This window comes from Erpetoichthys calabaricus, chromosome 4 (genome assembly GCF_900747795.2).
Source record: "Erpetoichthys calabaricus chromosome 4, fErpCal1.3, whole genome shotgun sequence".
NCBI classification, from domain to species: Eukaryota; Metazoa; Chordata; class Cladistia; order Polypteriformes; family Polypteridae; genus Erpetoichthys; species Erpetoichthys calabaricus.
This window is the reverse complement of record NC_041397.2, coordinates 135,595,777-135,601,776: the sequence shown is the minus strand read 5'-3', so window position 1 is coordinate 135,601,776 and position 6,000 is coordinate 135,595,777. Positions and strand designations below refer to the sequence as shown.

At 40.4% G+C, this 6,000-nt stretch overlaps 1 protein-coding gene across 4 annotated transcripts in view; it reads left to right on the top strand.

Annotated features, from left to right (window-relative positions):
• Positions 1-210: 210 nt before the first annotated feature.
• The window catches only part of scml2 (Scm polycomb group protein like 2), a 245,881-nt gene continuing 240,091 nt past the window's right edge, over positions 211-6,000 (top strand). For 3 of the 4 annotated variants that reach the window (XM_051927107.1, XM_051927106.1, XM_028799818.2), the window contains exon 1: positions 211-313. The gene's annotated coding sequence lies outside the window, so the exon portion shown is untranslated. The remainder of the gene's footprint in view (positions 314-6,000) is intronic. The other variant, XM_028799819.2, reaches the window with a different exon arrangement.

The window sequence follows — 6,000 nt, the reverse complement described above, 5'->3', positions numbered from 1 at the left end:
TTCAGCAAAGAACTGCTCTCCGTGAAAACTGCTGCATGCCCGAATATGCCACCCGTCAAACAAACACGCTAATTTCAAATAACACGAAGTTTGACTTTAAAGGTTTAAAGGCGCATTCTGGTTCAGTACATGAGACGAAACCATTCGCACATCCAAACGCTTCAGCTGGAGTAACGGCGGAGGGCGGAGTGACAACAGCAAAACGTGTGGGACTCGCTGAAAGGAGAGGCTTGGCTCATGGACATGCGCACAGCACAGTGGAACATGGCGGCCTGCTGCTGCATCAGTACTCGAGTGAGCTAGCGAAACCAAGGTAAGTTTACACTGGTATCGTTCCTCTTGCTTTTTAAGCGAATATTTATAGTTTTTCGAAGTTACCTGATTGCTTACCTGAAAGCTGCCACACAGCCTTAAGGCGATGAGAATAAAAGGGAATGAGAAATATTAACGAGAGCGGAGAAATGCGCTGCGCCTGGGCAGTTGCAGAGCGACGATGGGGAGATGAACTCTCAACTGGAGCGTTTTATTCTACGTTTACTTACGACAGGATCGGACAGCACCGCACCCTGCTGCAACAGTTTATTTTCTATAACTAAACATACAAGGAAGGAGAAAAAGACCAAACAAACAAATAAAAACACTCTATGCAAGAGAGTGGGGTGAACCATAGGCTACAGACTTTATTGCTGTAATGATAGAGCAGGGCGGGAGCCGGCGGTGAAATCGCACCCGATACTGTTGACTGGAGCTGCAGCTTACATTGCACACCGGGACCCCTGAAGGAATAAACAAAACTGCTCGCATTTGTTTGGTTAACTTAAGGCTGCCAGGCTTCGTCGGACCTATTTTTTTCCTTGCGAGTGCGTCAACACAGAAATTCCATTACGATACGTATTTCTTTTCCGTTAATTGAGCGTGTGCTGCATCAATGATAAGACCAATGTACACAGAACGGGATCATTTTTTTTATTTCTCGGAGGCGTGCGTGTGTTTAGACACGGATTGTCGAGTGCGACACGCCCCCTCCCGCCTCTGAAGTATTGAGATGTAGTCGAGTTGCTTTACTAATACTCACTCACGTGCTTAGGTTGAGGGACTGTCGATTACCTCGCAATCGATCCACCTTCAACCTTTTCCAGCAGAGTTTACTTATAGTGTCCCTTTACATACGCTCCGATTCCAAGAGGTGGGGTTGCACCCTCCATCACGTTTTACACGCTCCAAGCGTGGCCTAAATAAACGAAAAACACAAATACAGTAACGCAACCGGGCATCCTACAGAGATTCTCTTGTTTATCGCCGTTGTTAGCGCGTGGCTCCCATGGTACAGAATTGTGGCTTTAATATTCGGGGCAAGTGATGCTTAGACTGGAGCGAACGTTTGAATTTGCCTCTTGTTATCCGGCGGCGCGTATTTGTACTTGGGCAGGTCCTTTGCCAAAAGTGCGAAATTATGAAACGTCGGATGGTGCGCAGCTACTTTTTATTTGCGATGACAAATTGATCTGGCATTGTGGTGAAATTGGATCCGGTGATGGACTGTAAAAGTTGGCTCCTGCCTTGAGTGAGGTGCTGCAGTGCTGGGCTAGGGTCCGGCCCTCCGCTAGCCTGAAATGCATTACCGGTATTGTTGGTCCCACTTAGATGAGAAGGTAACGTTAATTGAATTAACGATTGGCAGTACGAAAACTTAAGTAACTGTATTTTTGTAATGCAACAGAAGTGGGAAATTCTCCAAGTTTTGCGCATGTGGCGTTTTTTTTTCATTTTTTGCAGTCTTTACGGGTGTGAATCTAATTTTGAGACTGTTTTGGGTGGTTTTTCAAATGGTGCGGTGATAAAACTTGGGTGATTATCAGGAAGTACTGGTCTAACAACGACTCCTAAGCATTTCCCATTGTTTTGTTCAAGTGGTTTGTTAGGATTTGCTGACCTTTGTGACGACAGATATTCATGGCTTGGACAATGACAAAGTCGATCAGTTTGTTTTTAAAGTAAATTTTGGCAGAGTGCCCCCCTTGTTGAAAACAAATATAATAACTAGACTAAAGATTTGATTCATTTTTCTTTCACACCAGAATCCTAAAGGAACAGTTAGTCATAATTAACTGTATCAAATGTAAGTTACTTTTATTATTACTTATTTAGCTGATGCCTTCATCGAAGGTGACCTGCAACTTTTGTGATAAAATCGGCTACAATGATTTTGTTTTTTTGGGGTTGCGGGCGGGTGAAGTGCCTTGCTCTTGGTCAGTCTGTGCCAGTAGTGGTATTTGAATGCACATCCTCAAGGTTTAAAGTCCAAAGCCTTAACCACTATGTCCCACTGCCAAAGGGTAGATATGAATGAACTTACACATGTGGAAGACATGAAGGAAATTAATGTGATGCTATTTATTATGAAGGAAGTAAAATAATTAGTTTGTTCTTGTCACAGCCCCCAGTATTTTTTTCCTATTTTGTTTGAAATCCCTACAGTATATCAAGTACTTCCTTGTTATCAATGCAATGTATTGGTCACATTGTATACTCTTGTTGGCTCAAATTGCTGGTGTTTGCATTTCCTGTGATCCTTTAGTTTTGTTGTATGTAAAATCCAGTCAGAAAAGCAATCATATCTATGAAGGCAATAGTTTGTGTGATGACATGGGCCACTAATTGGTGACTGTGGCATCATCTTGGCCCCTTTAAAAGCTTTCCTATTGACCCAGGTTCAGCTATAGTTGCTGTGATTGTAGCTGCTGATAGATTCATTTAACATTTCACACAGTCGGGAGTTAAACTGGCAAACTTGGGGTTTAAAGGTGACTTGAGCCTTTACACCACACTGTCTACCTAATGTAACATCCTGGATGGGACTGGGCATAATAAAGTTAAAATACCAAGTCTTTGGAAAAATTTGGTTGTAACAGGACAGGAGTCTTTCACCATATTAAACACTCGGACTTTAAATGTGTAGATGTACAGTATTGGAAAGATCTTATTTTCTGTCAGGGTTTAATGTCTTTAGCGGAATTTAATGGAGGGAAATTATTCAGCAAATGGAAAAGGGGGAAAAAAACCCCCACCTGGTTCAGAAACAATAGTGCTTAAAGACTGTTCAAATTTTGGGGGGGGGGGGGGTAGGTAAATATGGATCTCACAACTACAAAAATCTACACATTCCTGATGCAGAAAGTACTGGAGAATGACAACTACAGTATGTGCCCTGTAAATTGTGTGCCAGAATTGGATAAATAAATATAGCGCTTTTCTCACTGCTCAAAGCACTCAGCAATTGCAGGTTAAGGGCCTTGCTCAAGGGCCCGACAGAGCAGAGTCCCTATTGGCATTTACGAGATTCGAACCGGCAGCCTTCCGATTGCCAGTGCAGATCCCTAGCCTCAGATACTGGTGTTTGCACATATATGGTAGTTATTTAATAGTTATATAAAGCAAAATATATTTCATGGGCAGCATTATGTAAGACACTGGAAATATTTACAGAGCAACCTCTTAAACATTCTGCATGGGACCTGAAAATAAACATTTACTGGTTGTTGTCAATACATCTAAAAGTGATCTTCTGTCTCAGTAATGGTTAGTTGATTTGGTTCCAGAAGTACAGTATATTAATATACAATTAGACTCCAGAATAAAGTTGGATTTTTGCTCTGAATGCTTTGTTTCCACCCTGATCTCTGCAGGTGCCTGCAGTGTTGTTTTTTTTTTTTTGTATATCAATGCTGGTTGACTCTCTTTCAACCTGGGCAGAAGGGGGCTTTCATGCTGTATGGAATACACAGTATCTTGAAATGTCAGTAGGTAGGAATGCTCAGACTTCTCCAAAAATTCCAGAAATAATAGGAATGTGGCTTTGGCGTTTCATATGTGTTATGTAATTGTCTAGGTAAAAACCTACCACTAAACCATCTAGAAGTGGTTTACAAAGTATCCTTTTCAAATTATATAAATATTTCTGAATTCTTAAATAACTCTTATTCAGTTGTCAACATTTTTTGTCTGTTTTGAAGGTGACACATTTCATGTTTCATTGTTTAAACATTACTAAAATAAAAACGTTAAGTCCTGTGAAAGTATCTAAAGTTTTAAACTGATTTAAGCACTCATTTTCTGAAGCCCCTGTAGGACCATCTTGCACTTGAGCAATGGTTGTAACTCTTGCCTTTTCCATCTATGTAATGATTTCTATTGGTGCTTCATTTTTGGAGACTTGTAACACTGTTTTTGTAATAGTATGTAAAATTTTGTAATTGTGTGAAATTAACTAAACATTTGGCAAATCATATGAAATAGTTAGATCCATAAATATTTGGACAGAGACAACTTTTTTCTAATTTTGGTTCTGTACATGACCACAATGAATTTTAAATGAAACAACTCAGATGCAGTTGAAGTGCAGACTTTCAGCTTTAATTCAGTGGGGTGAACAAAACGATTGCATAAAAATGTGAGGCAACTAAAGCATATTTTAACACAATCCCTTCATTTCAGGGACTCAAAAGTAATTGGACAATTGACTCAAAGGCTATTTCATGGGCAGGTGTGGGCAAGTCCGTCGTTATGTCATCAATTAAGCAGATGAAAGGCCTGGAGTTGATTTGAGGTGTGGTGCTTGCATGTGGAAGATTTTGCTGTGAACAGACAACATGCTGTCAAAGGAGCTCTCCATGCAGGTGAAAGAAGCCATCCTTAAGCTGCGAAAACAGAAAAACCCATCTGAGAAATTGCTCCAATATTACGAGTGGCAAAATCTACAGTTTGGCACATCCTGAGAAAGAAAGCAAGCACTGGTGAACTCAGCAATGCAAAAAGACCTGGACGTCCACGGAAGACAACAGTGGTGGATGATTGCAGAATCATTTCCATGGTGAAGAGAAACCCCTTCACAACAGCCAACCAAGTGAACAACACTCTCCAAGGGGTAGGCGTATCGATATCCAAGTCTACCATAAAGAGAAGACTGCATGAAAGTAAATACAGAGGGTGCACTGCAAGGTGCAAGCCACTCATAAGCCTGAAGAATAGAAAGGCTAGATTGGACTTTGCTAAAGAACATCTAAAAAAGCCAGCACAGTTCTGGAAAAACATTCTTTGGACAGATGAAACCAAGATCAACCTTTACAAGAATGATGGCAAGAAAAAAGTATGGAGAAGGCGTGGAACAGCTCATTATCTAAAGCATACCACCTCATCTGTAAAACATGGTGGACGCAGTGTGATGAGGTGTTCAGAGACATACTGTCTGCTCAAATCCAGCTAAATGCAGTCAAATTGATTGTGCGGCGTTTCATGATACAAATGGACAATGACCCAAAACATACAGCCAAAGCAATCCAGGAGTTTATTAAAGCAAAGAAGTGGAAAATTCTTGAATGGCCAAGTCAGTCACCTGATCTTAACCCAATTGAGCATGAATTTCACTTGTTGAAGACTGAACTTCAGACAGAAAGGCCCACAAACAAACAGCAACTGAAAGCCGCTGCAGTAAAGGCCTGGCAGAGCATTAAAAAGGAGGAAACCCAGCATCTGGTTATGTCCATGAGTTCAAGACTTCAGGCTGTCATTGCCAGCAAAGGGTTTTCAACCAAGTATTAGAAATGAACATTTTATTTCCAGTTATTTAATTTGTCCAATTACTTTTGAGCCCCTCAAATGAAGGGATTGTGTTAAAAAATGCTTTAGTTGCCTCACATTTTTATGCAATCGTTTTGTTCACCCCACTGAATTAAAGCTGAAAGTCTGCACTTCAACTGCATCTGAGTTGTTTCATTTAAAATTCATTGTGGTAATGTACAGAACCAAAATTAGAAACAAGTTGTCTCTGTCCAAATATTTATGGACCTAACTGTATATTTTACATGTTACTTGGTTTTTATTTATTTGCTTTTGCAGTGTTGTAAATTCTGGTCATTGTAGTGCATGCTGTTTATATTTTGAATGGTGAATTCTTCATTTATGATTGGATATGCCATTTTATTGCTTCTAAGTTTAATGTGT